At 36.0% G+C, this 20,264-nt stretch overlaps 1 protein-coding gene across 3 annotated transcripts in view; it reads right to left on the bottom strand.

Moving 5' to 3' along the window:
• The window catches only part of RAPGEF2 (Rap guanine nucleotide exchange factor 2), a 260,165-nt gene that overhangs the window by 124,162 nt on the left and 115,739 nt on the right, over positions 1 to 20,264 (bottom strand). Inside the window, exon 1 of one of the 3 annotated variants that reach the window (XM_025385709.1) lies at positions 8,827 to 8,935. The exons of 1 other annotated variant lie outside the window; for it this stretch is intronic. The gene's annotated coding sequence lies outside the window, so the exon portion shown is untranslated. Of the gene's footprint in view, positions 1 to 7,047; positions 8,098 to 8,826; positions 8,936 to 20,264 lie in introns of those variants that run through there. One more of the 3 variants, XM_025385708.1, reaches the window with a different exon arrangement.

The following is a 20,264-nucleotide window of genomic DNA, read 5'->3' as shown; positions in this document are numbered from 1 at the left end:
TTTTTAAGTGTAACATAGTAAAAAATCATAAATGTTTGTAAAGTATATACTGTTCATATAATACTTGATACAAAAATACATGCTAGAATTGTTTACAAATTTTAGCAACAAAAGGTGTTAATGTTCACATAAATAAACTATATAACTGTTAATTATTTTATATATAAATATAGTACCATCTTCCCCACTCCAGGATTTAGGGTGCAAATCCTTTTACCAATTAGTCATTCATTCAACAGAACTTTATGGCTAGGAAGTCACACTTCAAGTTGCACTAGCACACTATTACTTTGGGGATGAAAAGTTTAAATTTCCTAAAACGTGCTCTACAAAAATATTTCCATGAGAGTTTTTCAGAGAGTCAGTTGCACTAGAGCCTGATGAAACATTTTCAACCACAAAAAGACTCGAGTTCTACAAAGCGTCACAAAGATGTGAACACGAGAAACTGCAGACTTTCCATCAGATATATTTATTGAAAAAGCTGAATGGAAAAAGCAATGTGCACAGAACACACATTAGCAAGGGAGAATATATTATTTCATTTATTCAACAATCTATTTTTTCAAACACAGCCAGGAATGCAGAAAGGAAGAGCAGCCTCGAAAGAGCCAAAGAGTAGGTCATGAGTGCACACGCTAGGCCTGATGAGTGACAAAGCCTCTGAGCTCTCTCACAGAGATGATGTGCTCTTAGCTCACAAACCAGAAGCTGTAAGGTTGGAAGAAACACACAAAGCAATGAAAAAAAAAAAAAAAAAGTTAGCTAGAAATTAAGGCCACAAGTTACTTTTGCTTCTGCTCTCTGATTCTTTGAAACAATAAATACATAAACAAAAGTAAATAAATATGATTATTTACAACATTTTCAAAAATATTTGGCCAAGTTCTATACAAATAAACTGAAGAAATTCAGCTCTGGAAAATAAGTACAGACTTAAAAAAGGCAACAGATGAAGATGTGTAGGAGATAAAGTACCTCATTGACAATATAATGAACAATCCTTTTAAATATTTTAGATTACTGAGTGGAAAAAAATGGTGCAAAATCTTCAGGACTGCAAATAACAAATACACTTTGAGAAAGTAAAACACAAAACCAAAACAGTAAGAATAAAGTACAAGACATTTTATAAAGTGTGAGTGCAGGAAAGCCACAGAGGATCCAGTGCGCACAATGAAATGCTCTACACTGAAAAGGTGATCAAATGCACACAGTATTTAATATTATATTAAACAACAGGTTCTCAGTTTTCAGTTAAAAGTTATTAACAAAAACGAAGTCTTTGAATGCATTAGCACAGCAAGATGCTTACACAACAAGTAAAATTATAAACAAAGACAAAACTATGAAATGATGGACACACAAGGAAAGAATCAAAAACAATAATTACAATACATGCCCTTATAGAAAAATCAAATCTATAAAAGGGTATTACCCTGGAAGAGTTTCTAAGGGGAAATACACAGAACTGAAAAATTTCTCACAAAAAATTCAGGGAATCCAAAGGGCTTTCCAAAAGACCAGATGCATAAATTAAGATAACTTTTCATAGGCTGGGCACGGTGGCTCATGCCTGTAATCCCAGCACTTTGGAAAGCCGAGATGGAAAGATCACTTGAGGTTAGGAGTTTGAGACCAGCCTAGCCAACATGGTGAAACCCCATCTCTACTAAAAATACAAAAGTTAGCTAGGCATAATGGCAGGCACCTGTAATCCTAACTACTCAGGAGGCTGAGGTAGGAGAATCACTTGAACTCAGGAGATGGAGGTTGCAGTGAGTTGAGATTGTACCACTGCACTTCAGCCTGGGTAACAGAGCAAGACTCAGTCTCAAAAATAATAATAATAGGCCGGGAATGGTGGCTCATGCCTATAATTCCAGCACTTTCGGAGGCTGAGGCAGGCAGATCACCTGAGGTCGGGAAGTCACACTTCAAGTTGCACTTCACACTTCAAGTCACACTTCAAGTCCAATAAATGGCGTGAACCCAGGAGGCAGAGCTTGCAGTAAGCCGAGATCGCACCACTCATTCCAGCCTGGGCAACAGAGCAAGACTCCGTCTCAAAAAAAAAAAAAAAAAAAAAATTAGCCAGGCATGGTGGCATGCACCTGAAGTCCCAGCTACTCGGGAGGCCGAGGCAGAAGAATCACTTGAACCCGGAAGGCAGAGGTTGCAGTGAGCAAGATCACGCCACTACACTCCAGCCTGCATGATAGAGCAAGATTCCGTCTCAAAATAATAATAATAATAATAATAATAATTCATTAAGTCCTATTACACCAGCTAAAAGCCAGTATCCCTTAAGTTTCTAAAATAATCATTTTTAAAAGACTTAGAAATAATTTAGAAAAAAATACAATTAAAGAAATTGGGTAACTTAAATGTACACCTACGATCCTTGATCAAAAATCAGGAGTTGGTAAGGATTGCTCTAAACCATGTGACTACATTCTGATCCAAATGTGATTACATCCTGTTCCTTGGTGCCACTGTCAGAAATGGACCCTTAACACTGTCAAATACAGCACTGTTTTTGTTTTTTTTTTTAGTAAGTCTTATAATAAACTACATAAGGTGATCTACAGATTCAACATACCCTCTATCAAAATTAGACTAGTCTTTTTTACAGAAATGAAAAAACTGGTCGTAAAATTCATATGGAAATTGGGTGGGCCCTAATTTGCCAAGAAAATCTTGAAAAAGAACAAAGTCAGAGGACTCACACTTCCCAATTTCAAAATTTACTACAAAGCTATAGTAATCAAAACAGTGTGGTACTTAGGCCAAAAGGATAGAAGTAGGAGTCCAGAAATCAACTCATACATCAATGGCCAATTGATTTTTTTGTGTGTGAGTGTTAAATTAACAGGACTTTTTTTTCCTTATGTTTTCTTTTTTTTTTTTTAATTTTTTATTTCCACAGGTTATTGGGGAACAGGTGGCACTTGGTTATATAAGTTCTTTAGTGGTGATTTGTGAGATTTTGGTGGACCCACCACCCAAGCAGTATACGCTGCACCCAATTTGTAGTCTTTTATCCCTCACCCCCTTCTCACACTTCCCCCATGAGTCCCCAAAATCCATTGTGTCATTCTTATGCCTCTGTATCCTCATAGATTAGTTCCCACTTATGAGTGAGAACATATGATGTTTGGTTTTCCATTTCTGAGTTACTTCACTCAAAATAATAGTCTCCAGTCTCATCTAGGTTACTGCAAATGATTGACCAGTTGGTTTTTGACAAGGATGTCGTATCTGTTCAATGGGAGGAGAACAGAGTCTTCAACAAATGGTGGTGGGATTATTGGCTTTCACATGAAAAAGAATGAAATTGGACCCCTACTGCACACCACAGACAAAAATTAACTCGAAATGAATCAACAAGCTAAATATAAGAGCCAAAAGTAAACTCTTAGTAAAAGCATAGGATTAAATCCTCATGACCTTGGAGTTGGCAATAGATTCTTAGCTCTGGAAAATAAAAGCATGAGGAGCAGGAGAATAAACACAGATCAACTGAATTTCATCCTAATTAAAAAATGTGCATCAAAGGGCCTTAACTGAAAAGGCAACCTGCAGAATAAGAAAGTATTTGCAAATCACATATCTGATAAAGATTCAATATTCAAAATACATAAAAAATTCTTAAACAACAAAAAGACAACCCAATGTAAACTTGACAAAGGACTTACATAGGCATTTCTCCAGAGAAGATACACAAAGAGCTGATACACACATGAAAAGGTCCTCAGCATCTTTAGTCATCAGAGAAAAGCAAATCAAAACCACAGTAAGATACCATTTCACACCTGAAGCCACATGCAAATGAGATACCAGGATGGCTACAATTTTTTACTATTTCCCTTTTTTAAGAAAGCAAAAAGAAAGAAAAAAAAGAACGTGGAGGACTTGGAACCCTGTGCATTGCTAGTGGGCATGTAAAATGATACAGCCACTGTGGAAAACAGTTTGGCAATTTCTCAAAAATCTAAACATAGAATTAACATATGACACAGCAATTCTAGCCCTAGATAAATGCCAAAAAGAAATGAGAGCAGGGACTCAAACAGATATTTGTACACCAATGCTCACTGCAACATTATTCGCAGTAGCCAAAATGTGGAAACAACCCCAGTGTCCAACAATGGATGAACGGATAAACAAGCTATGGCATACACACACAATGGAATACTATTCAACCATATAAAGGAATGAAGTTCAGATACCTGCTACAACATGGATGAATCTTGAAAACATACACTGAAGACAACAAGCCAGCCACAAAAGTACAAATATATGATTCCACTTACATGAAATATCTAGAATAGGCAAATTCATAGAGACAGAAAGACGATTCAAGGTTGCCAAGGGTTGGAGAAAGTGGTTTGGAAAGCATAATGGTTTCAGGGTTTCCATCTGGAGTTACAGAAAAGCTTTAGAAAGAGGTAGCGCCACTAGTGACACAACAGTGTGAATGTAATTAACGCCACTGGAACACACACTTAAATGTAACCATATATTTAAAAATGGTTAAAATGACATAGTTTACATATCTTTTTTACCACAATAAAAAAATCTTAGAAAAGAAACTATAGAGAGGATATTTGGGTTTCTTGGCAAAAATCTGGGACTTGAATAAGAAAAAGTAGAATCTCTATTTTAACAAACAGCAAATCTTAGGAACAAATGAAGAGTTATATTTGATGATGGACAAACTGGGAACCTGTCTCTTTTATATGATAATTTAACAATGAAGTGACAGACGTTGGGTGAAAGAACTAGTTAGAGATGGGCAGAAGGTAAACAAATATGACTGAAAGACAGGAGTATGCATTATCCAAAATGCTTAGAATCAGAAGTGCTTTGATTTTGGATTATTTTGGATTTGGGAATATTTGCATGTATAGGTGGAGCATCCCTACTCTGGAAATATGAAATCCAGAATGCTCCAATGAGTATTTCCTTTGAGCACCACGTCAGTGCTCAAAAAATTTCAAGTTTTGGAACATTCTGGATTTGAAATTTTTGGATTAAGAATACAACTTAATCTTTATTTTAAATCAAAGTTTAGAAGAGTCATTTATATGAACATTTTTTCACCTAATATTAATCTCATTTTTTTCTTTATCCATGGTCATATATTTGAGGTTTTTTTTCTCTCTCTACAAAACATATATTATTTCTCACATATATATGATTCATGTGAGAAACTTTTGTTTAAATTTAAGATATAAATAATGTATTTGTGAGAATATATTATATACATAACATACAACACATAAAATAATATGTGTGAGTAATAATATATATTAACATACAGTCATGCATTGCTTAAGGATGGAGATATGTTCTGGGAAATATGTTGTTTGGCGATTTTACTGTTGTGTGACCATCACAGAGTATACTTACACAAACCAAGATGGGATAGCCTACTATCAACCTAGGCTAGATGACACAGCCTATTGCTCCTCCGCTACAAACCCATACAGAATGTTACTCTACTGAATATTGTAGGCAATTGTAACACAATGGTATTTGTGTATCTAAACATCTAAACATTGAAAAGGTACAGTAAAAATACCATATTATCATCTTCTGGGATGACCACTGTATATGTGGTCCATTATTGATCAAAACATTATTACACAGTGCACGACTAGATAATATTATTTCTGACATACATATTATTGTGCTATCTATTCCTCTTCCAAATGTTCACGGGACACGTAACAGAATCGATATTACCAATATAAACTTGGTAATCAATACTGAGAGTTTACAAAAAAACTCACTAAATACAGTCCCTCTTCTTAAGTAGTTTATATGCCATGGATGACAAGTACACAAACAGCTATAACCCAATGACAAGTCGAGAAGTGAGTTTCATTGAGAGGTGAATTCTCAATGGCCAGGCTCGCTCAGTAGCTAGTTGAGTGAAAAACACAAATCAGCATTTGTAATTCAGAAGGCAATTCAAATTCAGCAAATTACAAATGACCATAAAGAGCTTTAGGGTTACCTCGGCAAAGATCTGTTGTTTACCAAGATAAACAAGATATTTTAAAATTTCAGACTCCTTAATTTTTAAAGATACATGGCTTATCTTTTCTACTTAGAATTAAATATCTTTCAAAAGTTATTTCTGGTCTTGTAGAAGTTTCAATCTTTGTGTGTATATGTATATTTGTATATAAGACACGCTATTAACACACATGTATTAACACACATATATGAATAGCTGTCTTTCAAAAACAAGAAAGATGAAGGTTAACAGTTATCAATGAGAGTTAGCCTGAATATTTTAAAAACCTGTTCTTTCTAACTAGACACCAGCATTTGACAAGAGGTGTCTAGTCAGAGGCCATAAAGTAGGAAAGTGGGTGGTGGAAGGGAGAAGTATTATGGTATATGTGTTTTAAGAATGCTGATAGTCTTCTCCTTCCACACAGAATGAAAATGTGATCACTATGGTCTATTTTAAAGCTTTCTAAATTGTTCTGTATAAATACACTGTACACCTTGCCTTTCAACAATTCAATCTCAATGTAATTTCAGCATGTCCTTAAAATCTTACATTAAACAATCACAAGATAACAACTAAAAGTGATGTTCACTTCTGGTAAATCTGTGAGTTCTCTGCCATGTCAAAAAAGAAAAAAAATTAAGCCCACCAGTAAATGATTACTGAAAAGACCACTTGCAGCATATGAAACAGATTATTCCTAAATGCTAGTACTCCCTCAGTATGGCTAAGAACGACTGCTCTAAAAACAGTATAACAATTCAGACTTTCATTCCATTACATTTTTTTGCTGAAGTTTTTATACAAAACAATTTAAAAATTAAAAAGTAAAATTGTTAGCAAAATTGAAACTAAGTTACATACTTCTACAGGTGCAAATGGTATGACTTTGTAATACCAAAAATATGAAGACAAAAAAATTACTAAGTAGTCTTCCATATAATATAAAAAATTGAGAAAACTAAACTTTCCTTCAAGACTCCCACACAGCATGAAAGTTTGAGAATGTAAAGTCTTACCTAGTTTTCGTAAATACCCATAGGCAATGAAACACCAGACAGGGTGCTGCAGGTGTTGTAAGGTCCAATTGTCCGAAGTTTCTGTGACCACATTTTCCTCTCCCAAGTTGGGTCAAGAGCACTTTCTGCCAGTGTGAGCTTTCCACGGAAGGCAGTCACAGAGCACAGAAGCCTCTTCTATCAGTGTCCCTAATCTTGCCCTTTGTATGGGCCTCCACATTCTTCTTGTACGTCAGAACTACCCAGTGGAATGCAATTCTCGGTATCGGAATGTAAACTTATTCAAGTCAGCCTACACCCAACAAGGGAATACACAGGAGTCAAGCAGATATTATACTGGTGGGCAATCCTAATTTACAAAATGATTAAAAACATAATACTCCAATATATCAATTTTTCACACCCCTGTTTCCAGAAAATGATAGGCAGTTACTAAATTTTAGTTTCTTCCTTAAAAAAGTCTAAGTAACTGACTGGACTGATGTTCCTAAATCAAAACCAATTTATTTGTTTAGGACTTACAAAAAAAACAATCACATAACACTGTCTTCAGACAGCAGAGTGGCAATTAAATTAGGGAGGAAAAGCTAACAAGTAACTGCTGATGCCATCAATTCCATTCTCAAAAATTGGTAACTTATATAAGAATAAATTTTAATATAAGTATAAAAGGAAAGTGGGTTGAAAGACTTTCCATAAAATACATGTAATATTTTCTTAATAAGTTAACTCATTAGTTTAGACCCCAAAAAAGTAACAGCTATGTTAAAAATCACACACACACACCAGCTACATATATAAATTACATGTATGTGTGTAAACTGCAAACTGCTTCTAAAGCATGGACTTTAACCGGCTTATATTTCAGAAGTATTGAGAAAACTGAACACACACTATACATCTCTAAATTTCTTTCAAGGCTCACTTAGAAACATTCTAACAATCATCACCCTACACAAATTAACAGAAGTTTGTTCCTCTGCAAAGTGGATCTCAACATTTAATCTCTGCTTATAAAAATAGAGTACACGATAAAAATTATTATACAATATGAAGGCCTTATAGCTGTGCTATTCCCCCTGTTCATTCCTCAGTAGTTTGTTGTCTATTTAACAAACACTAAACATACTTAAGCTACTAATATTTTAATTCCTTTAAAAAAAATTCTAACCTGCACTGTCTTCAGTATCTTTGAAGTACCACTAACAGCAATAGTGCTGTCATCTTCTATAGGAGCTCTTTTCTCTGCAGCACTGAGCACTCCCCATTTCCCTGTGTGTTTTCTCCCAGTGAGTCCATGCGCGCGGCGTAGCTTGTACAGAGGCCAACATTCCATCTGACGGCTAATTTCCTGCTTCGATGACCCACCCACCTCTCCTGGCTGCAGCTATGTGTTTCGCATGTTGTATGGGTACTCTTTTTGCATACCAGCCTCATGACCTCAGCGGCTGCCTGACAGACACTCTTTATCAATTTCTATTAATTCATTATCTACTCTCTTGTAAGTGAAGGGCAAGTAGTGAAATCTGCAATGTCTGCTCTCCTCTGTCTTCAAGGTCAAATGCTTCGTGCTGGCAATACAATTTTGTTATTAAAATTTACCCAAGCTGTGCTACAAACTAGTTGCTCTCCGCCAAAGAGATGCTGAACTGTATACCTGGCCTGGGGGATTATCATGGAAAAGACTAGAATAAATTTAAATCAAACAGCATGGGAAAAGTTAAAAGAGGCAGATTTGCTCTCGTTTTTCCCTTCAAGAGAAAAAAAGGTGGCTCTTACCTCAGCTGTATTGGGGTGAAGAGAGCAAGCAGTTTTTCTCTCTTGCCACAATCTAAACCAGCAAAGATCAGTGGTGTGATGACTACACTTTGGTAGTGTCTATGTCCTCGTGACCAAACTGCTAGAGAACAGCTCAGCTAAATTAATCTGCTGCTATCAGTCTACACAGTGGCACAAACAGGTCTCTGCTGATCACAGTGCTTTGTACACAGACGGCTGCTGATCAGCTTGTATAAAAGTTATGGTCCATAACAGCTTTTCCTTTCAGCATGTAGACACATGCCCGTCCAATATACTTTTGTTAAATGTTCACCATTGCAGTGTGCAAAGCTGGCCGTGTATGAGTTGTATAGACAAGGAAGCTTAGCTCTAGTATCTTATTTTCAAATGGCCTTATTTTTTATAAAATTCATTCAAGAAGTAAAATAAACAATTACATTAAGAAATAACCAAACAGATCTATGTAACATATTAATGAGAAAAATGGCAGATGAATATAATGAATGATTCAGATTGGCCCTAAGCAAGTAAGAACTTGAACTGATCTCAAGAATCACAACTAAACATCTGCTATTCTTTAAAGCTCTATGTTAATGGCATCAAAACCTAGCCACTAACCTGCCCAAAAATTGGCACATACCGTAAGAGAAGTTGAAATGGTAAGTATGTCTTTGTAAGATTGAACCTCAACAAAAATTCAGGTCACTTGAAAAATACTGTATTCATAATTCTTGGAAGTTAAAATAACACATGTCCAAGAAAGGAAAAGCATAAACTCATACACATATATAATCTTTTACAAAGATATCAAGTAATAAAATGGCAACTGATTTAATTCATCTGAATTAAATGTGGACTTTTCTCATGAGCCCATACTTGTTTTGTAAGTGAAAGACTGTTCTAATTCTACCAATAACTAACACTGGCAATATTGCTTAACCTTTGTTTCAGAGCTTCCCCCTTATAGACTGAAGTGGTAAAAACCTATTATTTATAATCAAAATATAAAATACTTAGGAATAAATACAATGAAGAATGTGTATGATCTGTATACTAAAAACTACCAAAGGGAACTTAACCTTGCGAAGGGAAATTCTAGAAAACTTAAATGGAGAGAGTTCGCGGTTTGGAAAGCTCAATATTGATAAGATAGTAATCTTTCCCAAGCTGATCTACAGACTCAGTGCAATTCCAACCAAATCCTAACGAACATTTTTTTGGCACTGATAACCTGGTTTAAAATTTATATAAAAAGGCAAGGACAGAATAAAAACAAGCAAGAACAAAGTCAGGGATTTACGCTACATGACTTCAAAAGTGACTATAAAGTTACACAAATGAAGATAGTGTGGTACTGGTGAAAGAACTGACATGTAAAGCAATGGAACAGAAGAGAGATTCCAGAGATAGATCTAAACAAATATTTCATAGTTAAATAATTTATTTTTACAATTAATTGATTTTAAACAAACATGCCAAGGCAATTCTATAGATTAAAAATATTCTTTTCAATGAAGTCTTCTAGAACAACTGAATATCTGTATGAAGAAATGTAAATCTCAACCCTTACCTCACACCACACACAAAAATTAAATCAAAATAGATCTCAGACCTAAAAGGAAGAAGTAAAACTATTACATTTCTAGAAGAAAAACTGAGGAAACCTTTATGACATGAGGTTAAGAAAAGATTTCTTAACGAGGACACTAAAAGTACAAAGTATAAAAAAACAGGTTGACAACATGGACTTCATTAAGATTAAAAGCCTTAGCTTTCAAAAACACAGAGTTTTTATTTATTTTTGTTTAAGGTGCATGTTAGATTAGGAGGAAATTTTTGCAAAATATAGCCAACAAAATAATTGTATCCAAAACACATAAAGATTGCTTACACAACTCAAAAATAAGACAAACAATCCAATTTTTTAAAACAGCAAAAGAGGTGAACTGACACTTTGCCAAGATATAGAAATGGCCAACAAACACATGAAAAAATTATCAACATTAATCTTCAGAGAAATACAAAATAAAAACCACGGTAAGAATACTGCCACATATCTACTAGAACAGCTAAGATGAAAAAAGACTGACAATACCAAGCGTTGACAAGGATGTGAGGCAAACAGAAATCTCATAAACTGCTAGTGTGCATAAAAAATGTTATAGCCACTGTGGAATACAGTGTGGGAGTTCCTTATACAGTTAAATACACATTTACCATGTTATCCATCAATTTCACCCCAGGTACCTTTCCAAGACATTAAGGAAAGCATATCACCCACACAAACAGACATTTGTGAATGTTCATAGAAGCCAAAATATGAAAGCAACTCAATCATTTTCAAATTAATGTTTTATGAAAGATTAATATTGCCTCATTTACAAAATTCAGTAACTTTATAAATCTGGCATTCACTTTTGTAAGGATTGACAACATATTGCATGGCTTGCTAAAATAGACCACGAGACATCTCTGCACTGGGTTGGGTAGTACAGCAAAATTTTAAAGTTTTCAAATTCTGTTCCTGTTTGTTACTTTCTGACATAGCTGTAAGTACTCTTCTTTTCCTTCGGTACTCTTTCTATTTACCCAACCTTCACCTACCCTACCCTGTATCTACAATCTTTCTCAGGAACCCAGGTTATCTCTTTATATCCCCTGTAGCTCCCATCTATTTGTCAGTGCATTAATTAAACATGCCTAAAATCAAGTATCTTCATTTCAACTCTGATACCCACCTACCTCATTCCCTCCAGATTTGGTTATAGCTGTCAAAGTAATTGCTCTATAGACATCCGAATTCAAAGAACTGAAGCCATTTTTTACTTCTTTTCTTCCCTTGTCTGTAACCTTCAGTCACTAAATTCCACCAATTAGCCCTTTTAAATTATTCTCCATCAACTTCTTTTTCCATGGAAATACTATTCAGGCCCTTAGCTTTGGCACACAGAGACCATTAAGATAAGGTTCCTATCTCTGGTTTCAACTTTACCAGATCTTCCAGGGATTCTCTTCTTCTATTGATCTACCTTTAAAACAATTACACATCGATTTTAAAGTCATTCACCTACAGCCTCTCTGTTTGAATCTGATTAACCACCTGCTGGTATGCTTTTAAAACAAGAGAGTCCAAGGTCCAACCCAGATGTGGCAAACCAAAATCTCCAGGGCGTGGGACTCAGCATTTTGCCCATCCTAAGCCAGGCAAATCTAATAACTGCCTGGTTTGAAAACCTCTACCTTGGGCAATTACTTTGAAAGTCTTGCCCCGTGTCATCTTCAAACCATCATTATTGCCAAACACAAGGACTCTAAAGTCTTTTCTATATAGTGTCCCACAAGCACGTTCTTAGAAAAATTAAAATTCATGTTTCTTGGGCTTGAATGGTAATCAAGCAGCTCTTCTCTACTATATTTGAAAGACTAAAATTACTTTATGTTCTAACATAGATAATCAATGAAAAAAAATGTTTCAGTCACAATGATGCTTTCAAACACAAAATTTCCTATACATAAGAGATTTTAGAAGTTCACTTAAATGGGGCCAGACATGGCAGTTCACACCTGTAATCCCAGCACTTTGGGAGGCCAAGGCAGGCGGACCACTTCAGGCCAGGACTTCAAGACCAGCCTAGCCAACATGGCAAAACCCCATCTTTACAAAAAATACAAAAATTAGCTGGGAGTGGTGGCACATGACTGTAATTCCAGCTACTCAGGAGGCTGAGGCACAAGAATCACTTGAGACCGAGAGGCAGAGGTTGCAGTGAGACAAGATCACACCACTGCACTCCAGCCTGGGTGTCAGAGCGAGACTCTATCTAAAAAAAAAAAATCACTTAAATGGGATAATGGCTATAAAACCTGGAATACCTTATTCAAAGCCAATTCCTTAGTTTGTGTTCCCAAAATTATGTAAGTTAAAATTCAAGATAAGGTGAAAAGAGGTAAACGGAAATGGTCTCATGATTCTGAGTAATAACTAAATTATTATCCTGGACTATATCCATCATGGCAAGAAAAGAGGGAAACATATATGTCTCTGATACATACATGCTAGAATATATACACGTTCATCCTAAAATATATCTGATTTAGCCTAATGAAATGGAATTTCTCAACTTGAGGTTTTTCTATGTGTAAAACTGAATTAAGTCTGCCTAATGACTATTTTCTAAATTCACCCTAATGAACCATAAAATAATAATAATAAAACACAAGAATGTGTTTGACAAATTTTAAATTGCCCTCATTTTTAAAACTATCTGAAAATGTTTAATACCAAAGTTATCTTAAGGAAATTACACTTACATTCTAAGCAATTTCTAGTTATAAAACACGAAAAGGTAAGCCATCAATTAAAGATAATCTGACTCAAAAAAAGTAGATAGAAGTATAACCAAGAAAATAATGATTTAATGTTTGTGTAGCTCTCTAAACACATGAATAGTCAATAGCAGAAATTCTATTTTCTATTTAATAGCAAAAATATGTAACCCCTATAAAGCCATAAGAAACATCTAAGACAATAATTTAAATATTTTGGACTCACAATTCAAAATACTAATTGGTAATAAAAAATAAATGCAGATCCTTTTAAAAACCACATGACATTTAAATTCTTACATTTAAAAAAGCAATAATATAAATATCTAAGCTATAGTCCTTCACTTTATTATTTCAACAAGTACTGTCAAAAAATTTATAATACATGGAAAAAATTAAGTGGGTACATAATACAGAATAAAGTCATCTTCTTTAACATTTCAAAATATGATTTTGTTGTCTTCAAAATATATATATATATACACACACACACACACACATATTCAACTCATAATAAGAAGGTCCCTGAACTATGATTAATTGGACATTTTTATCTTAATAATGACATTCCAATTTCCCAGAGTATAATTTGCATCACATATCAATCTTCTTTTAACCATACTATTACTCTTGTTATTTTCTGTTAGTGACCCCAATACAGAGTACACTTTCTTAAACAAAAACAAATTTAGCTGCTCTATTATTTTAAGATACACCCTGAATTCATACAAGTGAAACAGTAACTCACACATCCCTCTGTCCCTTCTCCAAAAACAACCGGAGCACAGACAAGAGTTAGGAGTTCCTGAGCACTTAGCACTGGGTAACCAACCGAAACATCTTCCAGAGAAAAACAATACTGTGTTTCATTGACACAAACATCAGACTCTAAAATCTTTATGAAATATAGTATTATTTATTTCTTCACGAGAAATAGAAACATCACTGCAAACAGGACTTCTGGGATGAACTCTCACACACTCATTTATAGCAAGGATCACAAACAATGCCCTAACTGAAGACTTTTAAGCATCAGGTGACCTGTGGAACTCCATCAACTATACACACAAAAAATATCACAGTCCTTCTCTTTACAGCTACTTACTGTGTTAAGACACTACCAATCCCAGTACTCCAAAGGCCACAGAAGCCTACATAAATGTACAGCACATCTGCGATGTTGTAGTTATAGCAACCAAATTCCCAACTTGATCCAGCAATTGAACCCTCTCCCTCTAGAGGACAGTTTTGCTCTGTGCATCAGGTATCACATTGGAATATGATGTACAACAGGAAAGAGGGTTCTAAATAATGCTAAAAATCATGTTAGTGTTCCAGGATGAAGATACTTCATACTGAAGCAGAAAGTATGACGAACACCCGAAGGGGGAATTTTTAATATATACCACTGTGACTATTTACATATTTCACTTTACTCCTTTAGAGACCTATCTTATTTTACATTTAAAATAGAATATACTTACATCTAGTGTAACTAAAGTTTCCCTTCAATATCATCAACTCTAGTTGAAGCAAGTTGACATTTGTTTCATCATTTTCTTTGCCTTATTTGGAATTCTCTCCCAGCACTTCCTTAAAACCTTTAATATAAGCCTTTGCCTTATATATGTCATAGGAATACCAGGACTTGAGTAAACTTTCGGTAAGACAAATAGGAACTACAGATAATGTAAAAGCTAAAGGAGCGTGGCTAAGCTGATGTAGAATGTGAGCACAGGCAATTAACGCACTCCAAGGGTGAGGGGGAAAACTGAAGAGCAGGTGTAACAGAGACCGTGGCTTCCCTGCTCCAATATCCATTTTCCTCTTTCTCCTTAGAAGGATATTTTTATATTATTTTTAGCAGGGCGCATCACATTGCAGAATAAAAGACTACGTGTCCCAGGATCCTGGGTGGCCTGAAGCAGCCACATGACTACATTCTGGACAATGAGATATAAATAGAAATGATGTTTCAAGGAATCTGTCTTGGATGGAAAAGGTAACTCTTCTGCTCTATTGCCTTTCCTCCTGCTTCTAGCTTTTAATGCAGACATGATGGCTGGAGTTTGGCAGACATGATGGCTGGGGTTCGGCAGACATCTGTGCTACCAACTGACCCTGAAAATACAAGCCACATGCTAGCACAAGTAGAGAAGAAGGGTGGAAGCCTATAACCTTTCACCTTTGGAGTCACCACCAAACCATCCTGGACCATCCACTCCCAGGGTCCTTTTCTGTGAGAGAAAAATCGGGTCCTACTATATTGTTGCAATTGTTTTTTGCAACCAAAACTAATTACAACTAACACAGTAAGAAAACCAACATCCAGCAAACACCATTTGCCTTTTTTCCTCTTCTACACCCCTGCAAAGGTCGAATAATATCCATTTATCATACGGTTTCCCCAGACTCCTCCTCCATTACCTTGCAACCTCATTCTTTTCCCTGGTTTTCTCATCTATATCAACCTGACATTAAATAAATTGTAGGCTACTGAAAAGTTATTTCTAAAAGGGAATATGTTATCATAATATTGTCAAACTTTATAAGTGATTTTTTTAAAGGGCAAGTTAAAAATATAATCCTGACCCAACAGAATTCAGCAAACATTGATTAAACGCCTGCTGTGTCCTAGGCACTGGGGAAGCAAAGATGAATAACAGAGCCCACACCTTTGAAAGTATCACAGTTTAGTATGATATGCAATGATTGATCCTGACAGGAACACAAGGGTAGACTTCCTAAAGAAATTCACAGGGTAGGGGGAAGGTGCTAACAATGTGGTGGATATCCCAGACAGACACAACAGCTTAGACAAAAGTATGTCCAGACCACAGAGATCAGTAACTGTAGAGCATGTTGGAAGCACCACAAGCTGGAAGCATTTTGAGCTGCCCTGTATGTCTCATCAAGGGAGTGTGGATTTATGTTTGGCAGCAGGAAATCACGGAATTCCCAAATCTACCAACTGACCTACATCTCTTATCCTAAGTTTATAAAAGGGCATGAAGTGCTTTCATGCTCTCAAAAGCTAACACCTCCCCGACCCCATGCCACCCCACTGTGGGAATTTCACCCACTTCTGCAAGTACCTCCCCTCTTTCCTTTATCACCTTTGTACCTCTCTCAACTGGATCATTTCCATCAACACACAAACACATGCTAGCATCTCCTAATTTTGAAGAGACAAACCCCTCTTGACTTTACAACTCCTAGTCACCACCCCATTTTCCCGCTCTACTTCACTATGAAATTTCTTGATATGATGAAATTTTCTGTTTCATCAATTCTTCTCTCCCCATTGTCTCCTCAACCAGCTCCACCACTCCACTAACACGAGTCCTGTTAGGTCACAGGACTCCCATGTTGCTAAATCCAAAGGTTATGTCTCCCATTATTGAATGTCCCTGCAGCACTAGACAAAGTGACCCTTCTCCCTTCTCAAAACACTTTTTAATCTCTTGGCTTTGATAGCACATGAGGAGGATCTCTCCTTTAGTTCAGCACCACATTCTAAGCAAGCATGTAAGAAGCCATAAATATTTGTAGGATGAATAAGATAGAAGTATACGCATATCAAACATTGCAGGTGAGTTTAGGTCAGAAGTCAAGATAAAAGAGCTCATTAGTACTGATTAAGCACAAAGGTAAGGAATCTCTTGAAAAGACATGACTAATAACCTGGAGTAACGTCTGATTTTAGAAATCAGTTCTGTTTTTTTTTTTTTTTTCATTTTTGCTCATAACTTTTGATAATCCTTTTGGTAAACAATTCTTCAAAGATAAAGTTGTTGGGACACTACCCTTGTAGTGATTAGGTTTTGCACATTAATATCTTTAAAAGAACAATACATATACCGCTCATTCTTGATAAACTACCTACTTAATAATTACCTAATAGGTTAATGCTTTGTAAAACTAATACAGGTATGTCAGTTTTTTACACCTGTTGTTGGATTAGGTGCAGGGTAAATAAGTACGGAAGACTTAAGGGAACAGAGTCAAGTCCTAGAGGATGAATTGATACACATACACACAAACAAATATATATTTATGCACATGTGTATATTTTAACTCAACTGTAGATTCAGTTATATATATATGCATAGATCGAATTGAACATTTTTAGGTTAAAATGGATGGCTCCCTGCCTAACCTAGTATTTTATTAACTGACCAACTGCAGGGCCCAATCACCTGCTTCTGCAAAAATAACATGATAATGAGTTGTACAAGACGAATCCTAAGATAAGCAGTTCTTACACACTTAGTAACCCTTACTAATTCTCCCATCATCTAACTTTAGGCCATTCCAAATATGAATGAAATAAAGTCTTATGGTTTTCCTTTTCAAGAAAACAACTTCTTCTTTTTTTTTTTTTTTAGATGGAGTCTCACTCTGTTGCCCAGGCTGGAGTGTGGTGGCGTGATCTCGGCTCACTGCAACCTCTGCCACCCACGTTCAAGCAATTCTCGTGCCTCATCCTACCGAGTATCTGGGACTACAGGCTTGTGCCACCACACCTGACTAATTTTTTTTGTATTTTTAGTAAAGATGGGGTTTTCACCATGTTGGCCAGGCTGTTCTTGAACTCCTGACCTCAGGTCATCTGCCTGCCTCAGCCTCCCAAAGTGCTGGGATTACAGGCATGAGGCACTGCACCCGGCCAACAACTTCTAATAATGTTCTCTATAAAGAAAACATCTAAAAAGCTTATGTATTGCCTCATTTAATCCTATAATAAGTTAGTGATATTTTCCCATGGTAGGAGGAAAGGGTATGTAAGACCAGTATATTACTTGTAAAACTCAGTGAGGACAGTTTTAACATGATTTGTAGTTTTTCCTTTTTCCCCTCCATTCCTTCTCCAATCACCACACTCCTATCATGCTTAATCTGCACTCCAGCTGTGATTTTTGCCAATACCTGAAAGTAAATCTTACGTGAATATATAACTTCCAGAACTCCATCCCTCACTTATCTTTATGCCTTTTGGATATGTTTAATGTCCAATAAAGTTACCCTTCTGTAACATAATTCACTAGTGAGTTATTTTTAAAATGCCATACTCCTTAAGGTATCTTCAATAAGTCATTGTATGACTTAAAACAAATGTGTACTCTTTCAAGAATATGATTTTCTAATCCTATATAGCTCTTTACATGAAATACGAAACACTTAAATTTGTCTTCACATACAGGTGGCAAAAAACATATGAAAAATGCTCAACATCAATAATTACGAGAGAAATACAAATCAAAGCCACACTGAGATACCATCTCACACCAGTCAGAATGGCTATATTAAAATGTCAAAAAACAACAGATGCTGGCCAGGCTGTGGAGAAAAGCAAACGCTTATTATACACTATTGGTGGGAACGTAAATTAGTTCAGACATTATGGAAAACAGGTTGGAGATTTCTCAAAGAAATAAAAATAGAACTGCCATTTGACCCAGCCATCCCATTACTGGGTATATAATCAAAGGAAAAGAAATCGTTCTACCAAAAAGAAACCTGCCCTTGCACATTCATCTCAGCACTATTCACAATAGCAAAGACATGGAATCAACCTAGGTGCCCATCCGTGGTGGACTGGATAAAGACAACGTGGTACACGTACACCATGGAATGCTACACAGCCATAAAAAAGAATGGAATCATGTCCTCTGTAGCAACATGGATGGAGCTGGAGGCTGCAACACAGAAACGGAAAACCAAATATCACATGTTCTCCCTTATAAGTGGGAGCTAAACATTAGCTACTCGTGGACATAAACATGGCAACAACAAACAGTGGGGAGTACAAGAGTGAGGAGGAAGGAAGGGGGCAAGAATTGAAAAGCTACCTATTGTATACTTTGCTCACTATCTGGGTGATGGGTTCAATCAAACCCAAACCTCAGCATCACACAATATACCCTTGTAAAAAACCCTGCACAAGTACTCCCTGAATCTAAAATCAAAGTCAAAATTAAAATAAATAATCCCACTTGAAAACAAATAAATAAATTTGTCTTCAGTCTCTGCCACATATAGAACTAACTCATCCATTGTTTTACCTCCTCCCATTACTAAAAAAAACCTTACAGGGTCTCAGAACAATCACTTAAGTTATCATGTAGCAGCGGCAAGCAGAAAGTAGGCCTGCGATTTTTAAACTCAAGTAGCTCATTGTTCGTCATGTGAATCATAATGAGAATAGTATTTCAGCCTCTCCAAACTGATTAGTTAAATGTTCTGTTTCTCCATTTATTCTCATTATAGCTGCCAGCTCTGATTTAAAATGTGATTATTAAGAGTACCACAGCACAGTTTTAATTTTTAAATTATGGATACAGTTGGTATCAATGAAGGACAAGCACTAATTGTAAATGGACACAGTCAATGTGGTGCAAATACATGATATGCACATTTCTTTCAACCTTCTGCCAATGTTACTTGAGACCTAATTTACCAACAGTCCCGGCTTTCCAACCAAGTTATACAGCTTTGTAAAGTAGAGCTCTCATCAATGCCACTATTACCAATACTTCTGTAATTATTTCACTCCCTAAACTACACTTGCATTCTAGATAAATTGATCTCAATCTTTTGCCCTCACTCAAGCTGTTGGTTATGTTTGAATCGTCCTCACTCAATCCTATCTCTGTGCCATCACTTATGTTCTTTACCATGTCCACATTTTCTTCCTGATCTCAGTTTCCAACAATCTAAATTATAAACCCAACTCAAAAATACCCCCTTAAGAGCCACCCTTGAGGACCTTCCACATACATTAAAATATCCCTCTCTTTGAAATGATTTTGCATTTTGTATGGTCTTTGCCACGTCAATTTACACTGTACTACGTACTTGTTCAATGATACCCAGGGAACTTTTTCTACTTCCCATGCAACCGCCTCATTGCCGCAAGCAGATACTAAGTTACATGACGGCAGGGGTAGATCATCTTGCTTCTTTTGAATACTCTAGGACTCACTGTAGAGACCACACAGTAGGAGAGTGGTCAGGTCAATGCAAGTTTCAATTAATGTTTGAAAAAACACTGAAAAACATAAAATGAGGAGAATAATCCATAGATAAGCATGGAAAGGGCCCATGAAGCA

The sequence above is a fragment of the Theropithecus gelada genome, chromosome 5 (assembly GCF_003255815.1).
Source record: "Theropithecus gelada isolate Dixy chromosome 5, Tgel_1.0, whole genome shotgun sequence".
Classification (NCBI taxonomy): domain Eukaryota; kingdom Metazoa; phylum Chordata; class Mammalia; order Primates; family Cercopithecidae; genus Theropithecus; species Theropithecus gelada.
The sequence above is the reverse complement of the archived record's forward strand: the minus strand, read 5'-3'. Positions and strand labels throughout refer to the sequence as shown.